The 20,333-nt window shown below is 38.2% G+C and overlaps 1 protein-coding gene across 5 annotated transcripts in view; it reads left to right on the plus strand.

Moving 5' to 3' along the window:
- Nucleotides 1–3,568: 3,568 nt before the first annotated feature.
- The window catches only part of LOC101175355 (C-terminal-binding protein 2), a 104,264-nt gene continuing 87,499 nt past the window's right edge, over nt 3,569–20,333 (plus strand). For 2 of the 5 annotated variants that reach the window (XM_078937981.1, XM_023949168.2), the window contains exon 1: nt 3,569–3,933. The gene's annotated coding sequence lies outside the window, so the exon portion shown is untranslated. The remainder of the gene's footprint in view (nt 3,934–20,333) is intronic. The other 3 variants (XM_078937982.1, XM_078937980.1, XM_023949174.2) reach the window with 2 other exon arrangements.

Here is a 20,333-nt window from a genome sequence, read left to right on the forward strand (position 1 = left end):
GAGCGATTAAAGCAAGATAGAAAAGTGCTATGTGAGTGTCTATTTACCGTAACTGAACCAAAGCGGAGGAAAAAGCGGGGCATATAACTATGAAATTTCTTTATTGGTACATTTACATTTTTCAACACTAGATGAGGACATGGATAGGGCTGTGTGTGGATAATATTAATGTTATCATAGTGTTAAAATCTTGACTTCATGGTCACATGGGTGAAATTCTGGCTCCAATGACCCCATCATAAAATCATCAACTAAGGTTTACATCTTGATTTTAAAACAGTAACCCGGATTAGAATCGTCCTCTTAAAACGGAGAAGAACTTTTACAAAGAAAATTACAATAAAAAGGTCGCTATTACATGGCTTGGATTTAAATGCTTTAACACTGTCAAAATCCTACAATGGCTTTGTTCCCTAAGATTTTTTTAATCTCGTCTTAGTATGTTTGTGCGTCTTTCTAGCATTTTCTCCAGCACTTGACTCAAGAGGCATTTCTAACATAATCTTCCAGTTCACAGTGCATGTCATTAGTGACTTCTAAATTACAAACATCATTGGGAGGATTGATTCAGCTTTGTTTAATAGGGTTGGGGGTCGGTTTAGTTGGCTGTTCCGACACGGGATCACTACAGTTTCACAAGATACATTCAAGACTTGGAGTTTTGCCCCCTATTTATTGCTATGTGAAGCTTTGGCTCCCCAATAAAAAAGAGCCAGGTGTGCAGCATTTAAGGAGGGGTGACAAGGTTTCAGCTTCTGAGTTGGTGAAATCAGGACAACAGACCTCTACTCCTCAAACATCTATCTAGTCCTAAGTCTAGGTAAGTCAAGGTATCATGAAAGTCCAAATTTAACGGGAACAAACAAAATACCTAGTGTACCTGCAAAATGACCACAAATTAGTAGACGCGTCCATTGATGCAATGCTGTCATTGTACTCCAAGCAAACTCTAATTCTGCCAGGAGCACAAAGCATGGGGGGGGTTCTGCTTTCACCAATTCACATTGAGATTGACAGATACGGGTCTTCAGGGACCGCAGTGTGGATGCTTTGTTTTCCAGCTTCAACAACGACTATCTGCATGCACTCGCAGTGAATGTGTGGATGGAGATCAAGGTCAGAGGTCAACAGGAAATGTATCGATACAGCAGCGGCATTCGTCCGCTGAAGGGACATCTTTTGGGTATGAAAAGTCTTTGGTTCCTCTGGAACTGAGAATCTTCGGGTGAGCACAGAAACAAATGGTGGTTAGCCTGTTTCAGCTCTTTGAAAGGTCTCTGTAAACTTTGCATCAAAATTTTATGTGATATTTGACAAATAAAACTAAGAAATATAATATATAAGTATATATGTAACTCTGCTTCTTTTTGTTCACAATTAGTTTGCATGTTGGGTTTGTAGAGAGTAGAAGGTTCTGAGGACAATGAAGAGTTGTGACTATACAACTGTTTGTCCTTGATTATAAACACACAAAGAGTGAAATCCTCTGATTTTAAAAACACAATATTTTATTTCCATAGCTAAATTTCTGCATAATTATCATGTATTAAATTTCCTTCACTGACATATGGTGCCCACCCTCCCCCACATTTAGATAAGAGCTAGAAAGACTTTGATGGACAGATCAGTAAAGTAATACTTGAAGGCCAGGCATAATATGAATATAAAGGAACCAAATTTGAAAATGTATAATTGAACAAAGTGGTGAAGTGGCACTCTAAAAAAAAACTGCTGCAATTCAGAATATTGCTTAAGCTCATATAGTCTGCCCAAAGTGCATAAATGACACTGTAATGAATATGTTGAGGAGTAATTTTGTACAGAGCTGCCCTGAAACCTTAGAGGTAAAACTAAATACATAAATAATCCTGGTTCTTTGTCAAAAATTTTAAATTATTGATCTGGATACTTGTTTATTGACTCATGTCTTATTCTGGATGGCAGCATTTAATATGTACCAGAGTATGAAAATCAAAGCAGAGATTTCTCATTGCTGTCCAATGAATTTTGGTGGACAGAATTGAATACTTTTTACTCTTGGGCCTAGTTTATACTTCACAGTGATTTTTAATCGCTTGGGCCATGTTGGTTGGAGGGCCATTGGGAGGTAATCGCCCTAATTGCTGCGAAATGTGATATAAACTATAATCCACGATTGTATTTTATGCCCATAGTACGCAAAAATTTGTCGTTTCCAAGTCCCAGAATTTCTAAAACAAAGCCTCTATTCCTGCATTCTAAATACAAGAAGGAATTCAGAAAATAAATTAAAAAAAAAAATTTCATTGCATATTTACTTTCTAAAGCAACTTTAACTTCCGCATTATTTGACTAAGATAGGAAGTAGGTGGCAAATAATTTTAAATGCAACTTTTTAAAGTAGTTACTTGGAATGTTGAGGAAAAAAAATTATAATAATAATAAAAATAAATAAAGATCTGATGTACCACCTACCACATATATATATATATATATATATATCTATATATATATAGATATATATATCGTCGTCTGGCTAAGAAGCTTGTCGAAGTTATCGTGGAGAGTCGCAAGCAAAACCAGCAAACCTTAATACGAGGTTTAAGCGGGTGTTAAAAATTTAGAGGCCCAATCTGATACAAATAATGTTTTGTTGTTTTTAACATGTTCTTGTGGCATTTTTCTCATGATGGAAGAAATATATAATTAAGCTTAAAAATGGTCTCTCTGAGTATTTCTTTATTCTAGTTGTTGTGAATAATGAGCAGATGCAAAAATGCAGTTGGAAAAAACCTGTAGCAACGACAGGTGTTACCATTGGCTGGCCACAAGCTCCCGACTCTGCTCCATTTGCTTCCATGATGCATGCACTAGTAGAAGACTAGATTCATGTCTGTCTTTGTTTTCCTCGTCTGAGCTGGCATCTGTCTCAAAAATGTGCAGCTGTTATGTTGGGGTTGTGAGGGGCTGTAAGCTAGCGGAAGAACGTGTGAACAGATGGATGATGAGTAATGGAAACTGGCTTTATCCATGCCATCAGTCCCGCCCACAACTCTGAGTTGAATTTCTTATGAAGTCATGCTGCCCTTAAGCAAATATGTCCTAGAAAACAGGTTTTTAGATTTAGCCTAAAAATGGCATAATCATATTAAAAAAAACAGTGGGAACAATTTAAAAATAGATCATAAAGATGATTGCAGTGGGACTTTAAAAGGTTGCCATCTTGCTTGGTTAAAGTCAGGTGAAACTTTTCCCCTCTACTTCTACACCATCTTTTATTAATATGGAAGAGAATTAATGTATTCATTAAACGGTAAATAGAAATGAAAAGTTCAGATCTTTTTTAAATTTGTTTTTTTTTTTTTGCTCATAAATCAGAGATTAAAGTTAAAATATGAGTCATATAGTTGCGAGTACAAAGTCCAGAAATTAAAAAAATGAATTCTATTATTTTGGCTGTATTTGATCCTCATCTCCTTCCGTACTCCTACCTCTGAAAGGTGGCTGAAGAGTGGCAGGAAATAGGAGTGGGGGCTTTCTCGTTTTGGTAAATGTCATTGGCTTAAAAGACCGAAGACCCCGCCTTTATTAAAAAAAAAAAAAAAAAAAAAAAAAAAAAAAAAGTCTTGAGCCTAAGAGGAACGAGGAACGAGAGGGGGAGGAAAACATAAAACAGTTAGACATCTACTCTGCGTTTATGCTTATTTGAATTGAAGAGAAAAACAAATAAACACAACAATAAAAAAAGGCGGCTCGGCCTTTGCACACCGGAGCTTGTTCCCTGTCCGCTCACCCACTTCTGGCCGTTTCTTCTCGTCCACGGAGGATTAATTAAACCGAGGGGAATCTCAATTACTTCAAACCTTCGCCTGAACAAATCGCGGAGGATGCTGCCGCCGCCGATGTGTGCCTGAAAAAAGTCCCCAAGTTGGCGTTGAGACGTCGTCCGTCCAGGTAAGAGACCGCGATACGAGGAGCACACTGAGCCGCGGTTTCTCCAGTTTGAGGCTGGGAGAGTTGGTGACGGCTCCGGGTCCGCATTCGGCTCCGGCCATGTGTGTCCACCTTACTGCGCCATGAAGATGAGGAGCAGGCGCGAAGGGAGAGGACTCCCGTCCGCGGAAAACAAACAAGCACTCAAAACGGGGACCACAGTCCGAGCGGTGACCCGCTGCCCTTAAATATTTCACATGATGACACGGATTTTTTTTAAGCCCGAACCGCGAAAATGTCGGTTATAACAAAATTATAGGAAGTGCGTGACTTTTGATAATAGTAAGGTGCTGTTGTAGGCTGCATCCTAACAACACAAATACTAAATAAAAATCCTCACATCTGTCATTGAAAGTGCCGTTAAACATCTCTGCAGGAGCCTGGAAGAAGAAGCTGCCACACATTATTACATGACAGAGGATCACAAGCGAACGTTTTGCATCTCTGGAAAAAAAAGATGAACCACTTGCTTGAGATGCCTGGTGGAATCTCCCCTGACAGGATTCAGTGTGAAGTCACAGGGCATAAAGAAAAAAAAAAGAAAAGAAAAGAAATGTAGGAATGCAGTCATCTTCATGATCCACCCATCCAACTTTATCATTTTCATCAGGTTTATGAATTGTGGAGGAAAGAGCTTCTTGTGTGATATGAAGGAGCTGCTAATTGCCTTGTGTTAACTTGTTAATTACACACTCTACTAAGTACTCTTAAATATTATAGCGCTAATTAATGTACCACTTAAAAGTATGACAACATGTTTCTGTCAGATTTCTCTATTTTTTAAGGCTCACATGTCAGCTGAAACGTCAAGATTCTTGACACTCGATTCTTGTTAAAGTTGGAAACCTAAAGGGATGACCTTGGCTAATGCCACTCTTTGTCTGTCCCTCCCCTCGAGTTCCCATGCGAGTGCGGCGGAGAGGGTGGTGCGCTGGAAGGACTGTGAGGACACTACAGATGGCCGCAGACTGGACATGAGCTCCGCTGTGAACCATTGTCAAAGAAGCGGTTAAGATGGGGGTGGGGGGTGGGGGGGGGGGAGATCAGCTGGACAGATCTCCTTTGTCACAGTGATCCAGTCACAAGAGCAGCAGGCGGGGAGGTGGAGGGGGGAAAGGGTCATACACTAGTTGTATTCTTTTCCCTCACATTCCAGGTACATTCACTATTGTTATGGATCCACTGTGGGTTGTCTTTTCTGAGACCCAATCCTGGAATTTTGACAAACAAACTCTCCATAAAACCACTTTTTCTTTTAAAATATATCTTCCCTCACGATGAGTCAGTGTTATCATTTACGACGGAAATTGAACGGACGACCCGGCGACAATCCTGCTCTCCGGCGTCACTGAACGGCACCCTATCACTCAAGGCAATTGAACGTCTCTAAGGAGACCTCTGTTAGCCCCTGTGCAATATTTATTACCATCCATCACCCCCCGAGACTGGAGCTCTGTGGGTGAGTAACAGTGGCTGCTAAGTTCAGTGTTAAAAAGTTCCCCAGCCAGCGACCATTAGAAGGGATTTATGAGAGTGGCTTCCCTGGAAGTGGTGTGGAAGCGAGACAAAGCATGTTTCATAGTCGCTGCACACCCGCTGGGCTGTGCTGCTATATATGTCGTGGTTATAATTCTGAGCTGAAGCAGTGGCTCGACTTATTTTTTTTTCTTTTGCTGTTCGACCATCGGAAAAGCTTTTCCCAAAAGAAAGGAAGACTTGATGGGTTTAATGCATTTATGACAAATCATGTAGACCTTCTCCATCTTAGCAAAGCTCACAAACAAAGAGAAACACCTCTGGATCTTCTGGTATGTAATTGAAAAGAACTATATTTTACCATTCAGATCTAATGTCTCTCAAGCTATGTTCACACTGCCCTCAGCAATGCGGGTTCAAGAAACCACTTCCAATGAAATCTTCCTAAATGTACGTTTTGGAATCCTGCATACAAAACTCTAACAATTCTCTGAATGGTGTCGAGCTCTATGTACAAAACAGATGGCCATCGTACGCGCAGATTAAACTCTGTCTAATCAGAGGCTCTGGTTTGGTTGTGATTCATGGATGGGATCCCCTTTTATTCTCAGAAGTGCCAACTGTTTGAAAATTGATGATGAAGGAGAAATTATTAACAGTGGTTTGTGCCCGTCCAGAATTACATCAAGTCTTTCATGAATCGGAATAGAGCTGTGAAAAAAAACAGCCTAAAGCAAGATTCCAGAGATTTTTTCTGCTTTAACATTTCGCACCAAGCCTCCTCTACCTGCCAGTGGCGGACATAAGATAGAAAACAATAGAAAAATGAAAAATAAGTTGAAGCCCCTTCCTTCTTGTTCAGTGTGAACATGGACACTCAAGAACCTGCTTTTACCGCATTCTTGAACCCGCGTCACATGCCCGGTGTGCACATAGCTTCATCTAATGTATGCCTACTGGGCTGTTGAACTGGTAAATTCCACCTTCTTGTTCTTCAAATGAGCATGAACGCCTGCTGTGTGGAAAATCTGTATGTGCTCAGTACCTCTGGATGTACTGCTCACTTCAGCGGACGTGAAAGGTTGCATTTTTTTTCTTCTTTTTTTTTCTTCCCCCTCAGCATTGGTTTGTTTGTCAATCAAGAGAAAAAAAAGCGTGGCTTTAAAAGCAGATGAGGCGTACACGGTTGGAGCCGTGCTGTAAAACGCAGCCGCGCCACTTTTTAGGGTGGGTTTTTTAATATGTGTTTTTAATTGGTCTCTAAAGACTGAGAGTTCTCTTTTGTGCCATGCTCAAAAGTATCTCTGCGATGTGACTGTTGAACTGCGGAGGGCGGGAGCGGCAGTGCTCATTTAAAGCCAGACGAGCATGCTCATTATCTTCAACTAAAGGCAGGATTGATTTAGCTGAAAGACAGGCTATTTTTATTTATTCTTTTTTACAGTGTTTTGATGAGTGGGACTGATAAAAAAAAACAGTGAATTACTTTTGCTCCTAACATATAGTTTTAACTAGGTGGAAAAGCTAAAAGTGATTAAAGGAGCTCCTCACAGTTTGATTTTTGTGTAACAGTTTTACGTAGAATATTTGTTTAAAAAAGAGTTTTAGTTTTTTTTGTTTGTATGTTTCCTAGAAAGATTTTAGGACGTCAAAGAGATCCTTTTCCTGACGCTGCAGACTCCCCTCCCCCATGTAATTTCGTTGACAGTCGCAGCAATTTTATTTTCCAGAGCTGTATGGGAGTAAATGATAATTACTTAGAACCACTGATGTTTTTCTCATGGCAGAGGTGAAGGTGAAATCCAATGGTGGAACTCTTTGTGCAAAAGGGCAAAACACAAGGATGCATAGAGATCCGTAGAAATGAATTTGTAATATTTTGCCTAAAAGGTTGTGTTTTTTAATGCAAATTCAATTGTTCTAGTTGATAAACAAAATGATCAGTCATTTTTAGCACTGTATTGGCAGATGATCACTTAACCCTTGTGCCATCCTAAGCACGGGGATGGGAGTGGGGTCACCTGGACCCCACAAGACAAAGCGATGAACCTTTTTTCTTCAATGATTTGTGATCTTCTCTGGTGTCCATGGATTACCTGAAATCTTTCCACCTTTATTCAAATTTGTCATGGTAGGGAGAAGACGTCAATGTAAAGGTGGGGTCATCTGGACTCAATAAGATAGCACAAGGGTTAAAAAGACAATTGTTGGTATTGGCAAGTGCGAACATTTCTGGAGAAAAGTCTGGGCAATGTACGACCATGATGACCATCAGCGTTTCAGCAATAAATTGTAACATATCAATTTTGTTGTGGCAGCCTTCATTTTACTTGTCCATGTGTACCATAAAGGTATATATACAGACATAAACTGGACAGGTCATTCCTAATGTATGGCTGGCACATTAGTTGGAGTATGCTCTTCCCTCCTCGACATGGCTCTTTCAGTAGGACAAAGTAAAAAGAGAGCTTTGCAAACCCTCCCACTCAAATAAAATACTCTTCTATATAACACACAAACTGAGCTCTAATGAAATAAAATACAACTGATTTAAGCAAAACTTCTCAGTAATAAATTGAAAAAAAAAACCCTGTTGGTATGTTTGTGTTGATGAAAGCTTACGTTTTTAACATGGGAGTTGAGAAATTGTTTCCTTTTGAAAGCAACCTGCAGTGGTCATGTAAAGAATTGCAACATTTGGTACTTTGGTGTTTGTGTAGAATTTGGGAACAGACGGATGGCTTGAATACACCTGGTTAAACAGGACCTCTGTCACAATTTAACACACCATTGGGAGCTTAATCATTGAGCCAACAGTTATTTACAGTTCCCAGAGTTATACTAGCAGACAATTGTATTCCTCTTATGGGAGAATGCTCAACTAAAGTAAAAACTCTAGTGATTTGCATTGGAAACCAAAGGTTTAAAGTTGATCTAAACTGGGATGTAGTTATAAAGCAGCAAAACCTGGATTGGTTTTAACTCTTCAATGAACTAGTTCAGCAGAGACTATGTAAAAACTGGTAAAAATAGAAAACTGAGGTACTAAAGGGTTCTTTGGTTGATGCCTTCAATTGTATCTTTAGGAATTGAGTCAAAATTATTTAAACTAAAAACTTGAATAGCATAAAATCAATTTACAAAACCCAACTGCTTCTTATTTTGTACAAATGTGTTTATTTTTTTTGGTACATTTTAAATTTTGATTAGAAGTTTTCTTGGTGGTTTTGGTGATTTCAGTAAATGAAACTAAAGCTTTGATTATTAGATATTTATTAGTCTATCAAAAAAGTTTAGATAATAGCAAATGTACTCATTCATTAATGGTCTCGTCAAGTAGTCTGATAACGGTCAAGCTATGATGTTACCGTCAAAGAAACTGAACACCAATTAGTTATTATTTTCTAACAATTTAATTCCCTCATTAGAGGCATATTAATTGATGTGGTTCCTCGTGTGCAGTGTCTTAATCCACCAAGGATTTCTCAAAGGCGAGCACAAAAGGCTTTTTTTATTTCTAGGAGGAAGTGGTCTTTTGGGAGGTAAAGCCCCTCCTGCTCAACCGTATATTTCATTATAAAACAGACATAAGTGAAATGAAATTACAACATATCATCAGTGTGGTGGAGGATCCTGTTGAATAATTACCTCAGCAGAGCCATTGTTGTAGTGTCATACTTGCTCTTTTAGCTGTGACAGTGGGGTTGTTCAGAAGTCTTTATGCAAAGGAGTAAAAAGCACTTTCAAGGTTAAACTGTGTGGAGGCCTAATGTTGGGGGAGGCTGGATTAATTTCATGTCTCATAATGTGATTTTCAGGATCGCCTCCTCTCCTGCCCTTGCTTTCTTTGGAGATGTGTTAGCTTGATGAGCGCTGAAAGAAGAGTGGCTTGGGTGGCACCACTCCCCTTATCAGTGTGCGTACAGGGGAGTTGCTGATCACTTGAAAACCCTTACATTTTAAAGTCTTGTGGTGTGTATTTACTTTTTGTTTACACAATCACGGTTGCATGTTTGAATGCTCTTTAATAGCTCTAAACATTATGGGAGATGGTTTAAGGGAAATGTGCAAAGAAGGGACAAAAACTGCTATCATAATAGATCACTTGGTACTTGAGAAACTTCTTTTACTCACAGCATTGGCGTCTTATCAGCGTCTGTGAGCTGTGCTAATGAAACTTACCATTACTTGCTGGCATGCTCTGGGCAGGGCAGATGTCCCTATAGATATGCAAGCATCTCATATCGCAACAGAATGGATGCTTTAGCCCTAGTATGTATGCAACACCAGGAAATGATTGAAATCAGCCCCCACTGTCACTTCTAATGGCCGGTCGGTGCGATATGTGGACTGAATATAGCGAAAGATAAAAATGCATAGCCGTCCTCACCTCTGGGTGTGCATTGTGACATTTCTTTCAGTGTACATGCCACGGTTCTCAATTTAAAACAGAACCATATATTACACCAGTGAACTGAATCGTGGTGACAGGCAATCGTTGCCTCCCTAGTTCATACCATTTCACATGTTTACATGGAAAGTGTTAAACAGTTGTGTTAAATTTAAGAAATATTTATTACTTATTGAATAACATTACACCAGGCTTAGTAGAAGTCAATTAAAAGGTTTTTCTTCATTGTTTGCTAATTAGCAAACTAATAAAAATACTTTTCTGAATTTTTAGCTGTTTGTTGTTTTGTAATACACAATCATATAACAAACGGAAACAAAACCATGACCCAAAAATCGAGCTTTGAACCAAATTGTGGGGAAAGTGAATCGTTGCATCTTTAGTATAAAGAACACCTCAATCTATATGGGTTAAGAGAAAAATAAAGAGACAAACTCTACTATGACTTGCTCATATGTCCAACACAAAGTAGACTTCCAGGATGAAAAACATTTTCTGACTCAGTCACTATGAACTTTTGGAAGGACTTGTAAAATAGGTCTCTCTCGGCTGTACATTTTACTTTAAATGCATCCTTTTCTTTTAAAGATATCCCCATTTTTAAGGCATGTATCTGTTGTGTCACACCTTAATTCTGTAGGATGCAGTATGCCGTGAAATGCAAGCAAACTTAGACAACTTCTCATTTCTGTACCGTCCATAAGGCATGCCAGGTTTCTAGCATTTGGCATACTACAATGTGTTTTTAACTTGTTTTGAAATTAACATTTTTATGTTGCAAATTTAGGATTTCTTTAGCTTCAGTTAAAGACTCGTCAAATAGGAATATCCATCAACATCATTTTTACTGAACTTTTAATTTCAGGTGGGATTTTTCTAGCAGATTAGGCTTGAAACAACCCTAAACAGGCATTCGAGTCCAAGTACTTGTGATCTCTTTTAAGTCATACTTACTGTCTAGAGATATTAAAATAGTTTTGTATTTCTGAGTTGAGTTTTACAGGGTTTCAGTGCTTTATTCCAGCTTACTCTATAGTGCTGTTTGCTACACTGGCTTAAACTTTTGATAGACTCATTGTAGTGCAAACGTAAAGGCTTTTCAGACTGCCAGAGTTCTCCCATAGCTGTGTAAAACCGCCCCATGTTGAGCGTTGGCATTTAAATTTCATACTCGAGAACCAAAATCATACTTTTTCCCTACATGTAGTCTGTAAAAACCCTCTCTGAGCTCCACTGTGTTGAGTTTCTGTGCCTGAAAGTGCAGAAATGAAAGGACCAGAGATGTGGTCTAATACTTTATCCCCCCCATGTCTGCTTTTTATTTTTTCCTGAGCATGTTCATCCTTTCTCCCCCCAAAGTAAAAATCTCATTGCTTATGCAATGTGTCAAAACATTTGTGCATTATTAGGGGGAGTCAGGCATGACAAAACTGTGCAAAACGTCCCTCTGTGCACCCCGTAGAGGTGGGACAGATGGCAACCCTCGTTCCCGGTCGTGTAAACTGCTTGTGACAGACGAGATGGCGCATTCGCAGCTGAACTAGGGCAATGGCCTTCTTCAGACAGTGGTGGACGCAATCACAAGCACACTCATCAGTCGGATACCTATTATCAAAACCCTCCCAATATGATTCCGTCTTTTTCCTAATGTTAATTACCATGTTGTTGGAGAAAAAAAAACCTGCTGATTCTCACTTTCCTTCTCTATGATCACGTAATAAAAAAACATACATTCCTCCGTTAGATAATCCATCATCATGTTAAAGAAGGTGACCTGGAGTTGTTTTCTAATTCACTCGTTAATCACTGCCACAGCAGAGAGTTGAGCACTTTTGCTCCCCCCATCGTAACAACTCTCAGGGCAGAGTCCATTACTGAGTAAACACAGAGTGAAACACAGTAGAAATGAGCAAAGAGGCTCAGCGGCGAACCCCCAGAGGTAAGATCAAATGGCTGGCTTGCTGATGATGAGGTATGTTTATGTCTGACACTCTATTAAGAGGAGCCTCTTCCCTGCTGGCTCATAATGAACATCTACCTTGTGAAGAGGCTGCTCATAAGCCTATTCCTTAGATGAATCATTTTCATCAAAATGAACCATAATTGGGCTCCACTCTGAGGCGAGGAAGAGCCACTGATGAAGAAAATAAGTTTTAGACCAACTTGACAGAGTTACTGTCTTATAGCCATCTTCATGGGAGTTTATCTTTGCCACTGTTTCCTCCTTGATATTTTAATGAAAGCCAGTTGTCCTTGCAAGATGACATTCCAGGCCTGAGCTTATCGCCTCCTCTCTGTGTTTATGTGAAGGCCTCTTCCAGATGTCCCCCCTCTGCGGGAGGCTTTGAGACACTTGTGAGAAGCTCTTTGCTAAGTACACACAAAATATTCCCTCACATCACTTATGGAGGTGGCCCTCTCCACTGACCTGCTATGAAACGCACGCCAGAGATGAAGAACAACAGTTTTCCTTCTGTCAAATTTGGAGTTAAATGTTGCAAACAAAAGGGGGCAACGTGTTTGTGTGGTGTGCAGAAAATGAAAACATCTCAGAAAGGAATTTTTTTTTTTTTTTTTGGTAAATCACAGACAGTGTACCATCTGCACACGCCAGGGTGTATGCGTGACACAGGGCTACTGCTGTGAGGAACTATTGCATTGTTATTAAATGGCTGTTGCCTCACCGGCAGCCATATTAAAGCCTCAGATCTTGTGCCTGATGCAAGGCAACGGTGAGGAAAAAATGTGAAGGGCAAGATAAATACCCCAGACCAGTCTGGCTTTCTGGACATGACATGTAGCAGTGATGGCACAGATTAGAAGATGGTTGTAAAACTTCTTGAAAAGGGCTCATCTATTCTTTGTCCACCATTTCTAGATGCTCTGTGTATTCTGCACAGCGTGAAAGCTTTTCTTAGATTCAAATGTAAGCTTAAAATACCTTTTACAAGTTCATCTATTAATCTCCTGTATGAGGTGTCTCTAGTCATGGCTGAGAAGTCTAGATTCAATCCTGACAAAGCAGCATGGCTTGTAACGCTCTGCTCCCTTAGCTGAATATTGTACTAGTCAGTCATGATATGGCACTGTAGAGTAGGACTTGATTAGCTCCTCTTACCTTCCCTCATCTCATTCCTTCACACTCATGGCAGTAAAATGACTCCTCGGATCATTCAGGCTTCTAACGGTTTCTTGTTAGCTCTCCTTGTGCCAGAGGTTATTAAATGATTTGTCCCTTCTAGAATGCATGGTTGCTAAATCGAGTCAGACAAATGTAAAACTTGCTGTATAAAACACACATTTGCTGAGTAGTTCTTTGTATGGGACTAAAAAAAACTTTGAATTCTTGGAATTGTTTTAATTCAGATGTAAAAATAAAACTCACTTCCCATTAGTCAAAAAGTACAACAAGAACAATTATCTAAAGTACTCCTTTTTGTAAATAATTATTTATAGTTCAACACTTGTTTACCGGAATTCTACAATTTCTGGAGCAGTGTTTTTCAACCAGTGTGCCGCGGAGATGGTCAGGTGTGCCGTGGGAAATTGCCCTCATTAACTGATATAACAACATTTACCATCTCCAGGATATCAGCTCTTTGGTCATCCAAACAGGCCCTGATAAAACACTGAGTAGTTAGGAATATGAAAGATCGTAAAATACTTTTTTATTTCTGTTTATTTGATTCTAATAAAGACATTTTGATAAGAAAAGTCCCGCCCCTTTAACTGTCTCCACCAATCATTCTTGGAGGCTTAATCAGACGTCATCAGTCTGACCAATCAGAAGTGGTTAAAAGTCTTCATTTCCTTGTTCCGATTGCTGCTTATAAAGTCGCTCAATTCTAAAAAATACCAGCTAAAGCTTGTCTTTAGCGGTGTAGCTTTCCGCGGGATCCGGTGTCAGACCGTAGAACAAGTGAACAAAACCATAAAGCTCAGAGAAGCGAGACTGTCTGCATTCGGCCGTTGTTTGCACTACATCTCCCATGATGCATTGGGTTAAAGTGACAGCGTGATGCTGAGCAATTATTTTTAGCAGATAGCAGATTTTAGCAGGTAGCAGATCAGCTCCAAACCCTGCCCGGATGTAAAAATAGGATCAGCTCAGCAAACTGAATTGAACCTGAAAGCTGAGAACTGAAAGCAAAAAGGGAGAAACTAAATTTGGTAACAGTTTAAGGTTAAAATGTTTCTTTTTATTCCAGATTTAAATTTACAATGAGCTTTTTCAAATTTTCAATATTTCTTTCAGGTTTACAATATTATTATTTTTTACTTTATTTTCAAATTCACGTTAATTCCTTCAAGTTAACAATGTGTACTCATGACTTTAAAACTGTTTTAAAATTTTCAATTTTTTTTCAAATTTAAAATATTAAAATGTCCGTTTTTACATTTTTTTAAGCTGATAGTCCTGCATTTTTTGTTCATTCAAACTTTATATTTTTCTCACACGTTTTGAAAGTCTGTGTCAGCGTCAGGCTCAACACTTTTCACTCGCGTTTTGGGTCCGGTGGGGTCATGCTGGGCAGTTAATGGCAAGAAGGAAGCTTAGAACAGGGGTGGGCAAACTTTTTGAGTTACGGGCCTCATAGGGTTCTAAAATTGGATAGAAGGGCCAGATCAGGAACAGATGCGTGGAGTGAGAAAGAAATAACATATGGAATCTGGATGAAAACATTTGAACTGAAAATTATATTTTAAAACAGAACTTTTTAGACTTTTTAGTTTAAAACTTTTGTTCTCATTTTAGAGCCACTTGCACCACCAACTTGATGTACCTCGTGTAATACTTTTAGAAATGCTGCGTTCCTGTGGTGTTTGAATGATCGGAAGAATGACAAAACAACAAACCACATGGATGCTGAAATAGGGGTTCCCAAATTTTTTCTTTTGAGGGCCATAATAATTATTTTTCTATAAAACTTTAAACTTCTTTTGTCTTTCTTTTATTCTGAAGGCCTTTGGTACCTTAAAGCAGTGATTTTCAACCAGTGTGCCGTGAGATATGGTCAGGTGTGCCAAGAGAAATTACCAATTTTCACTGACCTAAAAACGTTTACCTTCTCCAGGATATCAGCTCTGTGTTCATCCAAACAGGCCCTGATAAAACAGTAGTTAGGAATTTGAAAGATTGTAAAATACTTTTTTATTTGAAGTTATTTGATTCTATTAAAGACACTTTGATAAGAATGACGGCACCGCGATTTAGCTGCAGCTTTAGCTCTGTTTTCAGAAAAGTCCCGCCCCTTCAACTGTCTTCACCAATCATTCTTGGAGGCTTTCTCGCACGTCATCGGTCTGACCAATCAGAAGTGGTTAAAGTCTTCACTTCCTTGTTCCGATTCTGCTTGTAAAGTCTCTCAGTTCCAAAAAAAATACCAGCTAAAGATCATCTTCAGTGGTGTAGTTTTCTGCAGGATCCGGTGACAGACCGTAGAACAAGTGAACAAAACAATGAAGCTTAGAGAGTGTCTCTGTGATTGGTGGCAGTTTTGCACTACATCTCCCATGATGCATCGGGTTAAAGTGACGGCGTCTCAGCGTACAATGGGTCTTCCCTGTTAACCCTTGTGCTATCCTAGGCACTTTAACATTGGGAGTTGGGTCATCTAGACCCCACAAGACGGTGCGCTGAACTGTTTCTCTTCGATGATTTGTGATCTTCATTGGTGTCCATGAATTACATGAAATCTTCTTCACCTTTATCCACCCTTTGTCATGGTAGGGAGAACACGTCAATGTAAGGGTGGGGTCATAGGATAGCACAAGGGTTAAACGTCTAGAAACCACAATAATCATACATCAGTTTTTAAATCTTGATGAAATCAGAGGTCAGCAGTTTAGTTCTCCTTCAAGGTTTGTGTTTATTAACAGCCAAACATCCCAGAGTTTGGTCCAAGTCATCTTTCTAACTGAAACACTTTTCTAATAACGTCTGGATTATTTTACATGTTAAACTTAAGAAGAAGTAATAACAACATTTAAGAAACACGATTAAGGTGAAGTGGCCAACAGACACAATTAAACTAAATTGTAAAATGTCAAATAATTAAGTTGAAAATTATTACTGAAAACTGACTTAACCTTTATTACATTTTTTAGAAAAAACAGCTGCAACTTCCAGCTTTTTCTACCACAATTATCACAAAATGCATGTGAGACTGTGGAGGGGCTGTACATCAATACAGACTATAGAGTTTCTCCTTTTTTCAATTTTTAGAAACACTGCCTTAAGGGAGTTGTAAAGTGCTATATGAATGAAGTTTCATTCATTCATGATCCTTTTCATAAAATAAACAACACTATTTATGTACTAAAAAAGACCAAATAACTCTCTCCATCACTTAAAAAAAGAAATTGGTTTTAATACGCAGTAACTAGAGTTATTGTCGTGTCAATCAACTCAAGAAACTCCGCTGTGACGGTCTTTTCAACACTTTTAATAAATATGCACAGTTGTGCAATATCTGTGATGTCAGTGCTTTCATCAACAGCGACCGAAAATGCAATAAATGACTAGATTCCTTCATTTGTCTGCCCAAGTCTTCTCAGAGATGTATCTGCAACTGTAATCCTCGACATACTTGTGTTGGTAAAGGTCGACTGCTTTTTGGGGCACATGACTTCTGCAGCCGTCAGCATGCATTTTTTTTTTTTTTTTACAAGTTCACCTTCCGAAAATGGTTTGGATGTTTGCACCAATAAGGAGGCTTTCACTGCTCCATCACTGACGCCGCAGCTGCAGTAAATGCAGACTGTTGCTTTTTCAGTTGGTAAATCTTCTCTTTTTTTAACTCACCACCATCCGTTAGTTAGTTACTCCTTGTCTAGTCTCTCATGTCTAAAGTATTGGGGATATTTTTGTTTTTTTCTAGGTTGGTGGTAAATGAGGTGCATAATAGCCATGTTTAGTTTATAGTGGTTAGCTTGGGTGTTTGAAGATTTCTTCACATTTAATTTGACTCATTTAATAAAGAGTGCCTCCATGTTGAGAGAATTTCTTTCAACGTCTTTACAATCAAGTAAAACTTGATATGTTTATAGTTTGCTGTAGTGCTTTTTCACTTAAACTGAAGCTCCTAGAATGTAATTGTTGCTCGTCATCTTTTTGCTCTGAGCATTGTGCTTGACCTCGGTGTGAACCCGCTGAGACAATGGTTTTTGAGGAGCTTTTTAGCTGCCAATGTTTCCCTCTTGTCAATAATCTTTCTTGCTGTGGAAAGATGGGCTCTAAAGCGCTCGGAAATGGCTGTATAACCCTTTCTGGGATGATGGGGTGAAAGATTTGCTGATGATTGCCATTGTTGAGGGACACTCGAATGCTTCATACTGACAAAAAAAACACATTTCTCAGGAATATGCACACCTAATTATTATGACTGCATCAAGTGCACCTGATTGTTAGGTTATCTCCCTTCTGTTAAGGATGTCATTTATTTGCCTTTTTATTTTTTCGTAAAAGATTGATGCTTGTCCTTGTTGGTCTGTACGGGCAAAAAGAAAGTACATGTTTTCTAGTAACTCAGATCAGACAGGTTTTCTCCACTCTAACTTGGGTTTTTTCGGAGAGTTTTATGAATCTCAAGGAACTCCTTAGAAACGTTTTTAAAGGGGGCCCAATTTTTGGAGGTTCCCCTTCGACTGAAGCTGACATTTGAAAAGGTCTACATTTAGGATTTGTTTGTTTCAGTCGTAAATTACAGCGGTAAAATAGAAAAGGAAGAAGACCAGGAGAATGCGGGGAGATTAAGGGAGAAGATGGCTCCTTTTTATTTAAATGTCACATCATGATTTGAATGGTTGAGGTCTTTTCTCCTTTCTTAACCAATGACACGGCCATGCCTCACACTGAGGGAAAACATACACAACCATCTTTGCTTCTTTGTGCGTTTCTCTGACTTACTGTTTGGCTCAGGCTCTGTTGTTAGCATTAGGCTTTAAGCCTTGTGAGGCTTAGCCAGCATCTTGACAGTAACCGCAAACCTTCTAGATATTTTTTTTTAATTTTATACTTTGACTGATGGACTAATAACAGTAGTTTTTGATTGCTTATGCATCAATATTCAAAATATATTCATATCCTAACTCTGATATCTGCTGCGTTTCCACCTCTTTGACGACTTTCTGTCCGGCATTAGTCCGAGTAGAGAGCAGGTGTTATTTAGGTGTTGCATGTGGTGACATCCCTGGTGTTTGAGGGTTGAGCCTCACAAGTCTTGCTCACTGTCGAAAATAATTTCAACAACTCAGGATGTATTTCTCTCTCTCCCATTTTTACTTTTTAAAATGTAGAATATCGAGTAATTTCCCTGCAATAAACAGTGAATTATGCGATAAATGTTTTATTTAAAGGTTTTTCCCCCTCTTTTTTTCAAGTTTTTTTTATTTTATTGAAAGTCTTCCTATATCTGGCCAGTCTACTCTTTAAATATTAAAAATTAGACAAATTCTACACGTGCAAGTAGAGCTTTTGTTCCAATGCAGGTATTGTCAACAAACAAACAAATGCATCGGAATACAGGGGGTTGCTCCATCAATTAATTAAACAGTTATATAATCCATTACACTGAATTATGAATGTGCTAATGATGGGCCTGTGTTGAGTAATGAACCCGAGAGTCTGCCTGTGTGAAATATGGAAATGGAAATCAAAAGGAGTGCCTGTGTTTGCAGATGTTCCTGTAATCACAGCCTAAAAGACCAAGAAGGAGGAATAAACGTGATCTCCCATCGATAGTGGCAGCAGCTCCATCGCTTTAAAGAAGACTAGTGAAGAAGAAAAAAACTATTGTTGACCATTTGAAGGTCTCTAGCTGATTAGTGCTGGGGAAAGAATATCGACTTAAGCTGGAGTTTTTATGTTTTATGCCAAACACGCCGATTCAGACCAATAATGTGTTGTTTATATTTTTGAACAATATAATTATAACATAATATGTTTCATTCATGTATATTTTCACATTGAACGATGTTCTATTATTAAAGCAAACCCTTTTTAGGTGAGGAATGGCCTATCTGATAAAAAATTAAAACATGAACAAACAAAAAATGTTTATATTAGGATATTAATACCAGCCAACTTTTAGTAAATAATAGATCAATAATAATAATAACCAGGCTTCATAAATAAACCAAATAACAGCAAGGAATTTAACTTCTTTTTTTTTTTATTAAACAGTCTTGAAGCATTTTCAACACCAAATATATTTACATTTACTTAAATTTGGGATATTTTTATTATTTGCAAAAATGAGACATTAAAAAAAGGTAAATTTAATACAAATAGCATTTCATTGCTTTGTTTAATCTCATGTTTTACAAAAAACACCACAATTTACTGTTTTATTGTGTTTTATCGTGTTTGACTGTGTTTTATCGTATTTTATTGTGAAGCACTTTGTGATTTTTACCTTGATAGGTGCTATACAAATAAAGTTTATTATTATTATTATTATTATTATTATTAATTTCTTTAAGATTCACTCCAAGTTCACTGCAAAAAGTAAAAAAAAATTACTCACACATTTCTTGATAATATTAAGATCCCTGTGTCAACAACTAATACAATATTTAAGACAAAATAAAATACATTCTAAGAAAGTCAAGGTGGGTTAATTATTTTATTTGTTGTTGTTTTATTTGTTTTTGGGTTTTTTTACTGGCAAACAATGAACCTTAGATACAGTCAAAAATGTGTTTTATTTATTTTTGTACAAAAAATGTTTTTGTCTTGAGTAAATGTTAATCTATCAGACTGGCTGTTGGGGGTCATTGTATTCCATCAACGATCCTTTATTATTACTTTATAATTGACCTTTTAGATCCCTTGATATCTTTCAAGTCTAAGTATTAATACAGAAGAGATTCCACTCTAGTCCTGCACAATAAATCACAAATATATCGTTGTCGCGATATCAAGCTGTGCAATATGCATATCGCAAAAGTCTTCGAAAATTGCAATAAATGGATACCTTAAATGTATTTAACGAGTCAAACACATCCCTTTATGCATTTGACCAATCGGATGTAGCCTTTTAATATTAGATGCTCGCCACCTATGTAGACTAGGGTCGTTTGGAGTATAGTTTAAGGTATGTTGACTCTTATTTAATTTAAACTGTTGTATGTTTTTGGTTGTGTTGCCATTTGTTCATGTATCTCAGTTATATCGTCATCGCAATATTGACAACTGATATTGGGAATATATCGTTTTCCTCAAATCGTGCAGCCTTATTCCACTCCAATTTATCCGCTACAATGAGATCTGAATGGGATAAAAAAAAATACACTGCCAGTCAAGTGAATAAAACATCATGTGTTGATCACATTTTTCATTTTTGCTAATTGGAAGATGCCACTGCAGGTGGTGCAGTTGATTTTAGAGACAGACAGGATGCCTGAACTGCAAAGTGTGCTTTTCAGTTTTCCCCCCATAATGAGTCAGTCTAATTGGTTGGGTTGGATTCTG

This window comes from Oryzias latipes, chromosome 19 (genome assembly GCF_053564925.1).
Source record: "Oryzias latipes strain Hd-rR chromosome 19, Olatipes_Hd-rR_3.1".
Classification (NCBI taxonomy): Eukaryota; Metazoa; Chordata; class Actinopteri; order Beloniformes; family Adrianichthyidae; genus Oryzias; species Oryzias latipes.